This window comes from Hibiscus syriacus, unplaced genomic scaffold (assembly GCF_006381635.1).
Source record: "Hibiscus syriacus cultivar Baekdansim isolate YM2019G1 unplaced genomic scaffold, ASM638163v2 tig00117056_pilon, whole genome shotgun sequence".
Lineage (NCBI taxonomy): Eukaryota > Viridiplantae > Streptophyta > Magnoliopsida > Malvales > Malvaceae > Hibiscus > Hibiscus syriacus.
Genome location: NW_024063539.1, coordinates 8,178,555 through 8,192,398, shown reverse-complemented (window position 1 = coordinate 8,192,398; position 13,844 = coordinate 8,178,555). Strand labels below are relative to the sequence as shown.

General features: G+C 35.6%; 1 pseudogene; it reads left to right on the top strand.

Annotated features, from left to right (window-relative positions):
* Window positions 1–800: 800 nt before the first annotated feature.
* Window positions 801–3,860, top strand: LOC120197922 (annotated as a pseudogene).
* Window positions 3,861–13,844: the final 9,984 nt, after the last annotated feature.

Here is a 13,844-nt window from a genome sequence, read left to right as displayed (position 1 = left end):
AAATTGACAAAAAATAATAAGAGACAATTTGAGTTGGACAAAGGGAGTATTAAATTTATAACATAAGTCAAATATTTTTATAATACTATCAAAATTTATAAATTAACCATTTAAAAACAAAAAAAAAATCATGTAAGAAAAAAAAGATAAAATTACAACAAAATAATTCAAACAAATGATAATACAAATAAATATATTATCAACAGTAAAAGATAAATCAACACTTACATAAAAATATATACAATAATAATTATTCATTGATAAACTAACATTATTATAATTTGATCGTGACATATCTTCGATGATTATAAATATAAATCAATATTTAATCGGAAAATTCAAAACGAAAATATATTAACAAAATAATCAAATAAACAACCTCTAAATCTATAAAGCGAAATAAAATATAACTATAGGAAAAGAAGAAAAAAATTGTTGCCAGAGCATTCAAAGAGCATGTTACGATATACGAAATAAATAAATAAATAAAACTAAAGTCAACATGGATAGACGCGTAGAAAGAAGAAAATGTAAATGAAATGGTAAAAAATTTAGTGGAATATTTGTGTTTAAACTTTAATTAATTTAAATTAATGTTAAAAAGTAATAAAGGAATCACCGTTTCTGGGAGTCTCTTCCTTGTCTTTTCACATGGGGTGAAAGTTTTTTGAAAATAAAAAGCCTCATAGTCCTATCTCCGTGTTCAACTCGCGTCGCGGTTGTTTTTATACGAGGAAAAGATCAGCGAATCACAGCCCAAAGGAAGATTACACGAAGATAAAACCACCAAATTCAGATTCTCAAACTTTTCTTCTTCTTCTAGAATTTTCTCCCCTTAATTTATATCGAAGCTGAAGAAGCCTTAATCTAACCCCTCCTCTTTCCCCCTAATCATTTTCGCTGTCTTCCATGTTGTTCGATCTTGATCGTGGGTTCGCGTTGTCTTCGACGATCGCTTGAAGAATGATAAGAAGTATCGATTTTTTCAGTTGTGGATTTCAAAGAAAGTTTTTTTTTTTGGCGGTGCCGGTTAACTTGTTAAGGGTTTGGTTAAAAGGGGGAACTTTTCAAAAGATTTGGGTTGTTTCCGTTTAGTTTTAATGATGTTCACCTTAATTGCTGGGTTTTGAAGTGATACGGAACTTGTATTTGCACAACTATAATAAGATGACGCTTTACATTGGTCGCGAAGCATCAAAGGTTTTTTTTTTTGCCTTTTCTTTTTCTCATTCTCATTTGAATTTTTTGTTTATATTTGTTAATAATTTTCCCTTTTTGTAGTTATTGAAGAGAATATGTTCAGAAACAACTACAGAGATCAACCTTCTTCTAGATAACTGGAATACCTTCTTGCTGGTCTCATCTTTCAGGTTCCATTCTGATCAAGTTAAACCCAGTTCTGTTTTCAGTATCTATTTCGTTCGAATAATTTCAAAGCTTAATTTTTTTTGTTTCCAAAAGACAAAAATTTAGCATTTTAAGTATTGATGGGTTGTGGAAAAGCTAACATTTTTTTTAACCTAAATGGATTTCATAGTTGGGTGATTAAGCTTTACTGTGTAGTTCTTATCATTGCTTCGGAAATTATTTACATGTCATCAAAACTTGTTTAAAATTTTTATTTTCCAAAAATTAAAGTATGCTTAATTTATGGTCATTTTATAATTAGATTTATATTCTGGGTCTGAAATGTGTATTTTTTTCACTGCAGTACATTCATGGTTTAGCTGCTCGAGGAGTCCATTACCTACACAGGCCAGGGCCAACACTTCAGGATCTTGGGTTCTATATTCTACCAGTAAGAACAAGTTTCTTTTCTTTTTTTTGGCTCTTTGCTCATCTCTTTTACGTGTCTATTAATTGGTGAAAAATACCATTCTTATATATTTTTTCCTGTAAATTTAGGAGCTTGGGCAAGATAAAGCATACATCAGTGAGACTGTATTCACCTGTGTCTTTTTATCATTTGTATTGGTAAAGTTATTCTGATACTGCCCTTTCTCTATTTTACTTGTCTATTGATAACTTCTTTCACTGCTTTATTTAGCTCCATTTAGTACTTGGTGTTGCGGTTACTCTTATTCAGTTTTATAGGGAACTTTTAATTTCTCCACTTTTAACATTTTAGTTGCTCTTTGCAGTGGACTCTCCATCCTTTCATCTTCAAGAGCAAGAAGATCTACACGTTCTTGTTTGGTGCAGGGTGCTAGCATTTTTAGTTGTGAGTATTGATGCTTGGTTTATATTTGTTCTAGGATTACTATCATTTTCATCAGTAATGTGTCTAATAAAACTGAACTTATTGCTGAAGTTGAATTCAAATACCTTCACTAATCCCATGAATGTTGATAACTTTTGAAATGCTAAGTGTTTCCTCGTATCTTACTCACCATTGTTTCTTTTCTTTGTTTCTTTTTGCTGCAGGCTTCTCAGGCTCTCGCATCATCACATTCTATTCTACTCAGCTTCCAGGACCAAATTATCATTGCCGAGAGGTATAGTCTTGAAATTATATGTTAGCTTGCCCTTGATTTATGTTTACGTGTTTAATTTTAGGATCATTTAGTAAATAATTATGTTTTTTTGCACTTTTATAGGGTTCAAAGCTTGCGAGACTGCCAAAACCGCATAGTGCATTAGAAGTACTCTTAATTAATTGTATGTATTATTGTTTCATTGAAAATTTCAATTTTTTGCTTTCAAAAATATGTGTTTTTATTATGAATATTTTGGCTCATTTGGTCAACAAATTTGCAGTTCCTCGTGGTGTAATATATGGTTGTGGTGACTTGATTTTTTCATCACACATGATCTTCACCCTGGTCTTTGTGCTCACCTATCAGAAATATGGCACGAGAAGGTAAAACATAGCTTAGTCTTTTTATTTGTTTCTAGCGATTAGCCCCAAACAAAATAAAGAATAAAACAATATCTAATTGTTAGGAACACGAAAAAATTGTCACGTTTGTCATTCTCATAACATTTCTGATTCACAAAAGCGAAATGTTTAGATCTGGTAATTGGCAATCCATTCTTGCTTTGCTATATTGACATGCATATGAGCAAATAATTGATAGATTTATGATGGTATTGTTGTCTAATTGCAGCTGTATAAAGCACTTTGCTTGGTTGGTGGCTATTGTTCAAAGTTTCTTGATTGTGGCATCCCGCAAACATTACACGGTTGACGTAGTTGTTGCATGGTATGGGGTACATTTTTTAAATTTCTATTTAGAATTAGGATTCTAATATTTTCTTTGATTTAGTTTGACAACGGTAATATTTTTTTTTCTGCAGGTATACAGTTAATTTAGTGGTATTCTTCATAGACAAGAAGCTACCAGGTTTGAATATTCTGATCTTATCAAACTTTGGTCTAATTATTTGCACGATGATTGGGGTTGAATCTTCTAACTCTTGAGATATTACTGCAGAATTGCCCGACAGAAGCAGTGGAAATTTACCTATGTCGCTACCATTGAGTACCAAAGACAAGGATAGTAAAACCAAAGAAGAGACTCACAAGCTCTTGAATGGGAATTCTGTGGATCCTGCAGATTGGGTATGGTTTCATCTGTTAACTCGTTTTGATACCGAAATTAGATTGGTATTCATGTTTCGTTTACTTCTAATTTATTTAGAGGCCGAGAACTCAAGTGAATGGCAAGATTCAAGAAGATGCAAATGGAATCCATGATACTGCAATGAATGGTGCATAGATGATGGAAATTACTGCCATCTCACTGTGTAACGGGTTTAGCTTGCTTGAATGAATCCTTATGGTCTTGGATTAAAGCCCTGGTAAATTTGATTTTTAAAGTGTCTATGTCGAGTTGGTGAAATAATTGTCGGTTTCTCAATACCGAAGGCCGTTGAGATAAAATACTTTAATTTCGACTTAAAAGAACCTTGCCATTGCATTTCAATCTCTGCAACAACTAAATGGTAGATGGTGCGTTGGCATGATGAGGATCTGATTCTAATGCAAGCTAATGCATATTTGTGTAAATGGCCCCAAGTGCCAGTTTGTTTACAAGCTTTGCAGCACTCTCTTTTTATACGTTTGGATGGCACAATAATGTGCCGAGAAAGTCTTGTTTTCCCTTTAATATACAACTAAGCAGGCTGCTATTGTTTTGAGGCCCCATACTTCTAAGCAAGGCCTATGTGTGTGGGGATGAGTGAGAGCAGAAAGCAATGCCAGGGCCCAATTAAGCATTTGAAAGTTGGTCAAGAAAGTAACAGGAGTATGGAAACAACAATGCAATTTACTTCATCATTGTTGGTTGTATGTCTGAATAACGACCACTTTCTCCTTCTGCATGCTCTCTTTTCTTTGATGGTGGTTCTAATTATGTCAACACCTGTCAGACATGAGACTCTCTTGATTCTTCTATTCTTATGTTCGTTGGTAGGGGCGAGTAATCCATCGATCTGAGTCAAAAAAAATTTTGAGTTAGTTCAGTTGAGTTTTTTTTTCGAATTTAATTTTAACTGAAATTTGTTCAAATAGAGTCAATGAGATTTTTTATAATTGTGTTTATATTTATATTTTATATTTTTCATATTATAATGATATTTAATAGTAAATCAAAAGTATCTAACATTATTAAATATATTTATAATTTTATTTTTTAAAGAATATATTTTTGGAGAAAAGTATTAATTAAAATACAAAGGAATCAAATAATAATTGAAGAGAAAAATGAATTTTTAAAAAGAAAAAATGAAACAAATTGAATAAAATGAAAATTGATGGATTAAATAGTAAAAAAATAATCAATTTATTGTTAAAAAAATATGAAATGAAGTTAAATTGATATTTTATAGTCTTAGAGGAGGTGATTTTCCCGGTATATCACCGGTGATCGGTATTATTACCGATCTAACACTGGTCAGATTATATTTCCCGATCTAACATCCTTAGCAGGAAAGCGCGCCCCCTGCACCGCGTTATATGCTGATTTGGCGTCACGTAGAGGAAAGCGCGCACCCTGAACCGCGCTATACGTTGACTGGGTACACGTGGGGTATAGCGCGCCCCTTGATACGCGCTATACGCCACGTAGGGGTATAGCGCGAATCAGGGGCCGCGCTATACGCCGTACCAAAATTATATTTAACGCGGTCCCTGATCCGCGTTATATCTTTTATAATATAGTGCGGTACAGAAACCGCACCTTATATGCTTATAAATACTCTCATCCGGCTCACTCCTCGCATCTCTCCTCTCTTATAAATTAATACAACAATTCCGTCAACGAGTAATAATTCTCGTAATCTTCTCAAATTTGATTTAGAAGCTCGTGTGATTTTTCGTTATAAGGTAATTTTGTTATAATTTTTTAATTATACTTATTGTTTATTATCATTATTTGAAAAAATATTATACTAATTATTTTCAATTAATTTTTATGTTTGTAAAATTGAAAAACGGGAGCATACGTCGAAATAGTTTTGCGGTGCAGGTAATAATATAAAATTATATTATTTAAATTATTTACGTTGATGTGTAAAAAATTTATTGTGCTATATTTTCGTTCATATAATTTATTTAATCAGGTTTGTTTAAGTATTTTTTTGCAGATAATATTGTCGCACTTTTAAACTCAAAGAATGACGCGATTTTCAACTATTGTTATTATGATGGTGAAATTCGAGAAGATGAAACCGGCGTTGTTTTCGTATCAAATGAGCGTGTTAAAATATCATTCAAGAGAAACATAACTCTTGAGGAGCTAATAACGAAGATTTCGAGAAAGATTCATGTTGGAAGTAACAGAAGAATGTCGTCGTTGCAGTACAGATTTCCAACATCATTGTTGCCATTAACTTATACAACGTTCGAACTTTCGAACAATGATGATGTTCAAATGATGGTTGAAGCTTAAAGTAATTATTCAGACGCCGCTATTGAGATGTATGAACATTTTGTTCAAGTGCGTGCTGTTCGGGGTCAATCTTTAAGCTCACACTATGAGCTGGCTGAACAAGTTGATCAAGTTGACAGCCCGACTACAATAATGTGTAATGATTTTAATGCCATAATGGAGAGACATTCATCCGCAACTCCTTACGATATGTACTGATGTGGGTCTATGAACAATACGTATGGCAACACCGCGTCCAGTTCAAGGGGAAGACATTCATCTGCAAATCCCTTTAACCTTAATATGGAGATGCCATCGACGCAACCATTTGTGCAGTTTCCATTTAACACGATGGCTTCAAGCTCCAGGGAGAGGCATTCGACTACGAGCTTTTTCGATCTCAATGTCGACATGCCTTCCAGTTCAAGGGGAAGGCGTGCAAGTAGTAGGTTCTTCGACCTAAATGTGGAGAGCATGGAGGAACCATCATCTCCACCAGAAGAACTGCTTCGTGAGCCTGGTGCGGATGGTGCTGAGACTGGACTATTCATTCACCCAGAATCACCGCAATTCAACTCCGATGATGATGAAGTTCCAGGAAATATGGCACAAACTGACCCTCATGCACACATGTATGAAGCTGATTATGGTGCAATATACGGGCCAGAATTTGCGGATATGCCTCATCTCGGTGACTATGGATATTACTCATCAATAAATGATGGTGAGTTATCTTTAGGCAAGGAGTTTTCAAGCAAAGAAGAAGCGATGATGGCTATAAAAAATTACAATATCCGTAATTTTGTTCAGTCCAAAGTCAACCGATCGACGACCGAAAAATATGTATGCTATTGTGCCCGACGCGAAAACGGATGCAATTGGATGGTTCGCGTATCGAAAATGAAGAGGAAAAACAACATATGGGAACTAACAGTATACAACGATCCTCACACATGTTGTGCTGGAGGGGTCAGCCAAGATCATCCGAACTTGGACTCTGAAGTGATATGCCAAGCCATCATGCCCATGGTAAAAGCAAGCTCTCATATAGCTGTTGCAGTGTTGATTTCAGCTATACAATCGCAGTATGGGTATACCGTCTCCTATAAAAAAGCTTAGTTGGCAAAACAAAATTCCATTGTCAAACTTCATGGCGAATGGGATGCATCTTACAACGAACTTCCAGGTTGGTTTAGGCTGGTGCGGACGTTGAATCCTGGGACAATTGTTGACTTCGAAACCTCCTATGCATACCTGTAGCGGCTTTGGTAAAAACTACATATTTTTGTTTGGGGGCGCTTTTTGCGAAGCTCGGGGGACAAGCTCAAACCTGGATGCAAGGCGGTCATGTCTATCACCCTAGATTAGTTGCAGATCTACATAAAAAAAATTGATGCATCAAATGGAATGTCTGTAACAAGCTTCTCTAGAAGGCATGAAATGTTTCGTGTCACAGAGTTGCCCCGACCTCTTCAAGGGATTGAAGCTGTGTCACTAAGAGTAAATCTAAGGGACAGAGCGTGCGACTGCGGGTTTTTTCAAGCTCTGAAGTGTCCATGCTCTCATGTGATAGCAACTTGCTCGCATACACGTCAAGACTATAACCATTTTGTGGATCCGTATACCTACTATCTGAAGTTTTTAAGGTATACGAATTTGAGTTTCCCCCCATAGGTAATGATAAAGGCCCTGATGAGGTTCAAGATTGGCTTCTGATTATACCAAATCCGAGTTTATTGAGGAAGCGTGGTCATCCAAAATCCAATCGAATTCATTGCGATATGGATATTCGAGAAAGATCTAGACAAGACAGAAGATGTGGCCATTGTAGAAACCCAAGACACACTAGAAAAACATGTTCACTTCTGTTGTCATCAAGTAACAGTTGATGAGGAAATGATGTATTTTTTTATCAAATAATAATTATTGTATTTTAATTTGCATTTACATCAAGTTAATGTCATTCGATAATCGCTGATGGAGATTAAAAAAATGAACACAATTATTAAATTTTATCAAACTAATAACAATTTGATATTTAAATACAACAAACTTACAATAAGAATAAAATGGTAAATGATAACCAAATTACAATAACTGATACTAAATGGTAATAAAAAAATTAACTAAAATATATTAAAAAAAGTCCAACAAATTTAACAAAATAAAGTAAGTATTAAATGAGAAATAATAAAAAATTACAATTAAACAAAAAATCTATCGATGCCTACGTCGCGAATGTGTTCCGCATGGCGGTGGCTGTCGGTCTCGAGGAGGATTTCTTCGTATCACTGGTTCTGACTCCTCACTGTCATCATTATCGTCGTCGTCACCATCATCATCGTCGTCATCATCGTCGTCCTGAGCAGGTACATCAGGTTGATGAGGAGCTGATGACGATGAATCACCTCCATAGAATAAGGACTCTGGAGGTGTATGACTGACTTTCCACCGGCATACGAAAACTGGGAAAATTGGGACATCGCTGAGTGTGAAAACTGTACAGGAGGTGTCTGTGCTGCGGCCATGGGTGATGAGGATGAACCCGCCAAATATCCATCATATGAACCCCAAGTCGGATCTGCAAATATAGACTCATAATAGCCTCCAAGAGGGGTCATCTGTGACGGTGGCGGGGTCATAAAACCAGGTGAAGGCGGTATCTGGTAATGGAAAGGCGGCTGCGGCATCATATATGGCTGTGGTGGCTGCTGGGAAGGTCCTGCTGGTGCAGCTGAGGATGAACCGGAAGCACCTGTTCTCCGTCCACGAGTCGAGGGACGATGGTGCTGTGTCGGTGAACGTCTCTGTAGACGTCGTAGAAAGGTCTGCCCTCGTCATCCTCGGGAAGTAGAAACTGTTTCCCGTTACTGTTGAACCACTCATAATAATCCTCAGCATACATCAAGAGGTCATTAAAAATTGGGCTCTCTACGGGGAAGGCGTCGATGTCGATCCTCCCACAACACGACCCACCCATGATGCCTCACCAGCCAATCTGTATCTGTCTTGCCGCGTCTATTTAAGCTATGCAACTCGTCCATATTGCGAGGTGCTTTTAGAATTGGTTGAAAACAACCAAACTGCCGGAGCACGCGATCAGTGGAGTGCCACTCGACGGTCGCATAACATATCAGAGGGACCATCGCCATCCAAATATCTGATGGACCCCTCAACTCAGGTGGGATCACCGCCCTCACATCATCAGTAGAATATGGCACCCATTCAAACTAAAATAAATAATATATAATTTTTATCAAAATAATAATCTAATTATATAACTATAATCTAAAATCGATTTTTAAACATTAAAATTCATACCTGTGTGCCAGCCTTCTGATCGATTAACACCATAATTTTTTCTAAATCATCAAGTAGCTCCTGATGATTTTTCCTATCAGTAGACCACCTATTCAAGGAAAAAAATTGTTATACGCTGTATAAAATTATTAATATACAAAATCAGGTTTATAATTACATCAGAAGTAGTGGAAATACGAATGAGTTTCTTCACAACGGGACATAAAAAGGGCAATCGATACCATGCCCAAGACTGCAGCAGCATGAGACATCCGCCGATAGCATTACACCTGTAGTCAGTGGCTCCACACATCTCCCTGTACAGCAAAGCCAAAACTGCCGAGCCCTAACTGAATGATCCGGCGAGATGAAAGTCGCTAAGATGTCGCAACCACATGCAGTGAACTAGGTTGCACGATTTGTCTGGCATCAACAACCCTCCTATCAGTTGCAGTATGCATGCCCGTGCATACATCTTAACCTCATCCTCAGAGGCGTCTGCGCTCAACTCCCGAAAATTGGCATCTAACCAATTTAACGGTATCCTACCTCCGATAAAATTTTCCGGGACACATCCTAGACTATCCCGACACAAAGTAGTCCAAGAACCGGAAGCTATCCCTAATATCACATCTCCATCCACCGGAAGCCCCAGGTGCATAGAAACATCCTCAAACGTGATCATGCACTCTCCGCACGGAAGATGGAATGTGTGGGTCTCCGGCCTCCATCGCTCTACTAAGGCAGAAATCAGGTCTGGCTCTATCTTACAGTGACCCTGATATCTACCATGTAACTGAATCCAGCCTCTACTAAATACGGCAAGACACGGCTGGGTATCACTAACTTAAGATTCCTAATAAAAGGATCTAATACACGGTCCTTCTCCTAAAAATAAATAATTACAAAAATTAATTCTTAATCTAATAATATGCATTAAATGAAATAATTATTACTAATAATTTAAATTAAATTAAAACGTTAAAATGTTACCGTATCAATAAATTGTCGAGATATTTAATTCTTAATCTAATAATCATGCATTAAATAAATCAACTAAATATTACTAATAATTTAAATTAAATTAAAACGTTAAAATGTTACCGTATCAGCAAAGTGTAGAGATATATGATTTCCATCCGAGCGAAGTAGATTGCCTTCCATTATATATCTGCACAAGAATTATATTAATAAAATATTAAATAAAGTAAAAACATAATGATAAAAATATTATAAAATATACCTTAAAAAGAGAGTATTTGAGAAAAATTTAAAGAATTTGAGAGAATTTGGTGTGATAAAAGTGATTGAGGATGGGGTAGAGATGAGGACGTGAAGGGTTGGGTATTTAGGGGTATAGCGCACCCCCTGCACCGCGCTATACCCCACGTGTTAGATATTCAGGTATAGAACGGATCAGGGGGAACGCTATACCCACGTGGAACCAGATCACTGTATATCGCGGGGCAGGGGGCGCGCTATATCCACGTGACGTCAAATCAGCATATAACGCGGTTCAGGAGGCGCGCTTTCCTGCTAAGGGTGTTAGATCGGGAAATATAGTCTGACCGGTGTTAAATCTGTAATAATACAGATCACCGGTGATATATCGGGAAAATCACCCTTAGAGGAGCATGTGATTTAAATTAAATAAAAAAAAACCTTAAAATAAGAAAATATTTTACCATAAGAGGAATTAGGGATGAATATTCTTGTTAGTCCAGTTGATTCGAGTAAAAAGTTTTGATTTAATCTAGTTGACGATTTATATTTTATCATTTAAATCTTATTTGAATTTTTATTAAACCGAATAAAATATATAAATTCAAGTCTAGTCGATTTTTTTAATCAAATTAAATTTTGCTTACCCAAAATTGTTGGTAAATATACTCTTAGCACCCCTAGCTCCCTCGCCTATTAACATGATGAGTTGGTTTAACCAGGAATCAGTGTTACAACTAGTGATTTAGCTAATCAAACCCAAAATTGAATCCAACCTTCAATCTGATTTTCACATCATTTCATTTCCTATCATAAAGTTTAGGGTAACTATACGTGTAGTACTCTAACTATTATTTCTGTTCTATTTTGGTCATCTAATTATAATTTTTTGTCAAAATCATACTTAACATTACATTTTTAGTTTCATTTTATCCACTTGCTATTAAAGAATTAACAAAATTGTTGTCGTGAAATTTTTTGAAATTTATAAATGGAGATATGAAATTACCATACGGTGACACGTTAGAATTACCGTTAATGTTTTTAACAATAGGTAACAAAATAAAAATAAAAATATACCGTTAGGTAAGATTTGGAAACAAAAAATAGTTGATGACCAAAACGTAATATAAGTGATAGTTGAGGTGCTAAATGTTTAGTTTACCCTATAGTTTAAGTTTTCAGATATCCAATATTTTCCTTTACGAGGTGACTAAGTGGTTAAATGTGGGAAATTGTGTAGCGTAATATATATGGTAATAAAGATTATCGGAAATGTTATAATTTTTTAATAATTCTGGTAAAAATTTTCTTAAAATATTTTATTTTTACAGGAAATATTATTGAACGTTTTACCGACGTTATCTAAACATATTTTTTTATACGAATTGTTAATATTAGGCACTTTATTGAAAATGTTAAAAAATATTAATGTTTAAGGTAAAATAATATTTTAGGTAAATTTTTACGTAAAATATTAAAAAAAATATTATTTTCTGTAACGTCTTTCCTTAACCGTATATTAAGACTGTCGTACGCTACAACTATCGGTTAAATGTGCAGTAAACAGAGATATATAAACCCTTTCAAGAAAGCTATCCGCCTTTTGTTTTTTTCCCTTTGATTACGGTTTCTGGGAATCACATTATAGAAATTCCCTCCTGATTATAGGAAAAAGGGAGGTTGACGAGTCATGACCACATGCTTTTTCCACAATTTCCTACACTGTCATCAATGGTTTTCAAATTTTCTTAATTTCAACAATCATTTCCAGACGATCATGCACATTATTCGTGTTTCCATGGGAGATTTGTCATGCAAAACGTGATATACTTAAAAACCAAAACTGTGGAATACAAATGCATAAATTTATCACATTTTTTTGGAACTAATCAAGCATCAAATTGAACCCAAATTGCTTGTTGTTCTTCTCGATTTTGATTATTTAACACCCCCCCCCCAAATGGTTACTTGGTCCCTGATAAAGAACAAGAACGATAATCAGTTTCTTATGCAACTTTGCCAAATCTATAAGACCAAACTAATCCACTGCTTCCCCATGTCAGTGATTCTCTTATGACCAAAGCAAAGTATGATCTTGTTCAACTTTTACCACTAGGCGTATGAAAGAACAACCCTATTTTTTTTAATATTATCCGTTAAAAGGCAAATAAGATTTGTCAAAAGGTCCTCCATATCATAACATATTTTCCAGAGAAAACCACACACAAGTTGAAAAAGAGAAATGAGAGGGAAAAAGGAACTCAAATGATGAGCTTGTAGAAGGAAAAAAAAGTCTTTTTGTGAATTTGTTTGATAAATGTCAACAAATTTTAAGTCCTACAATTTTGCATTTTTATAGTAAAGAGAGTGGAAAGAAAGTGCCTTAAAAAGAAAAGAAAAAGAAGAAAACTTTGAATTCACGACGACCAGAGTTCGGGATTGTTGCGGACATGTACGGAGTCCGATCATTTGATTTGAAAGGAAAAAAAAATGGGAACTCGTTGTTCAAAATTCTCTATCTGTTGGTTTCAGTCTCCTTAAGCTTCCGTCCTCGAATCCTCCGATCTCGGTACTGCATTTTCTGTCTTCGGTTTCTAGTTCTTTGTTTTAAAAGATGTTCATTTTTTCTTATTGTGATCAAATGCGGAGAATGTGGGCAAAGGTGAGAAGAACACAAGGCCGTTTCACTGAGTTTTGCTTGGAGCATTTAAGCTGCTATGCCGGAACACGGTGAAAATGCTCCGAACTTTGTCTACAAAGGGAAGCTCGACAATGACCTTTGGGTTGCCTTTAAACGGTTTAACAAGTTCGCCTGGCCCGATTCTTGCCAATTCCTCGTACGTTTTTAATACAATCACAAGTTCACCACTTCCTTTTTTTTTTTTCTCCAACTACTTGATCTTTTAACTGAGTAAACATTACTTTTTGGAAATTGCATTTTTTTTAGGAAGAAGCCAAAGCTGTTGGGAGTTTAAGGAGTGAGCGATTGGCGAATCTGATCGGTTTGCTGTGAAGGCGATGAGAGATTTGTCTACAAAGGGAAGCTCGACAATGACCTTTGGGTTGCCTTTAAACGGTTTAACAAGTTCGCCTGGCCCGATTCTTGTCAATTCCTCGTTTTTAATACAATCACACAAGTTCACCACTTCCTTTTTTTTTTCTTTTAACTGAGTAAACATTACTTTTTGGAAATTGCATGTTTTTTTAGGAAGAAGCCAAAGCTGTTGGGAGTTTAAGGAGTGAGCGATTGGCGAATCTGATCGGTTATTGCTGTGAAGGCGATGAGAGATTTTTGGTCGCCGAGTTTATGCCAAATCAAACGTTGGCTAAGCATCTTTTTCACTGTAAGTTCATAGATTTTCTTCTTCCTTTTTGTTCCCACTAGGCTCCAAGTGAAGCTTGGGATTGAAGTTCAAGGAAAATGGTTAATTTTGACGGGAAAATCAGCCA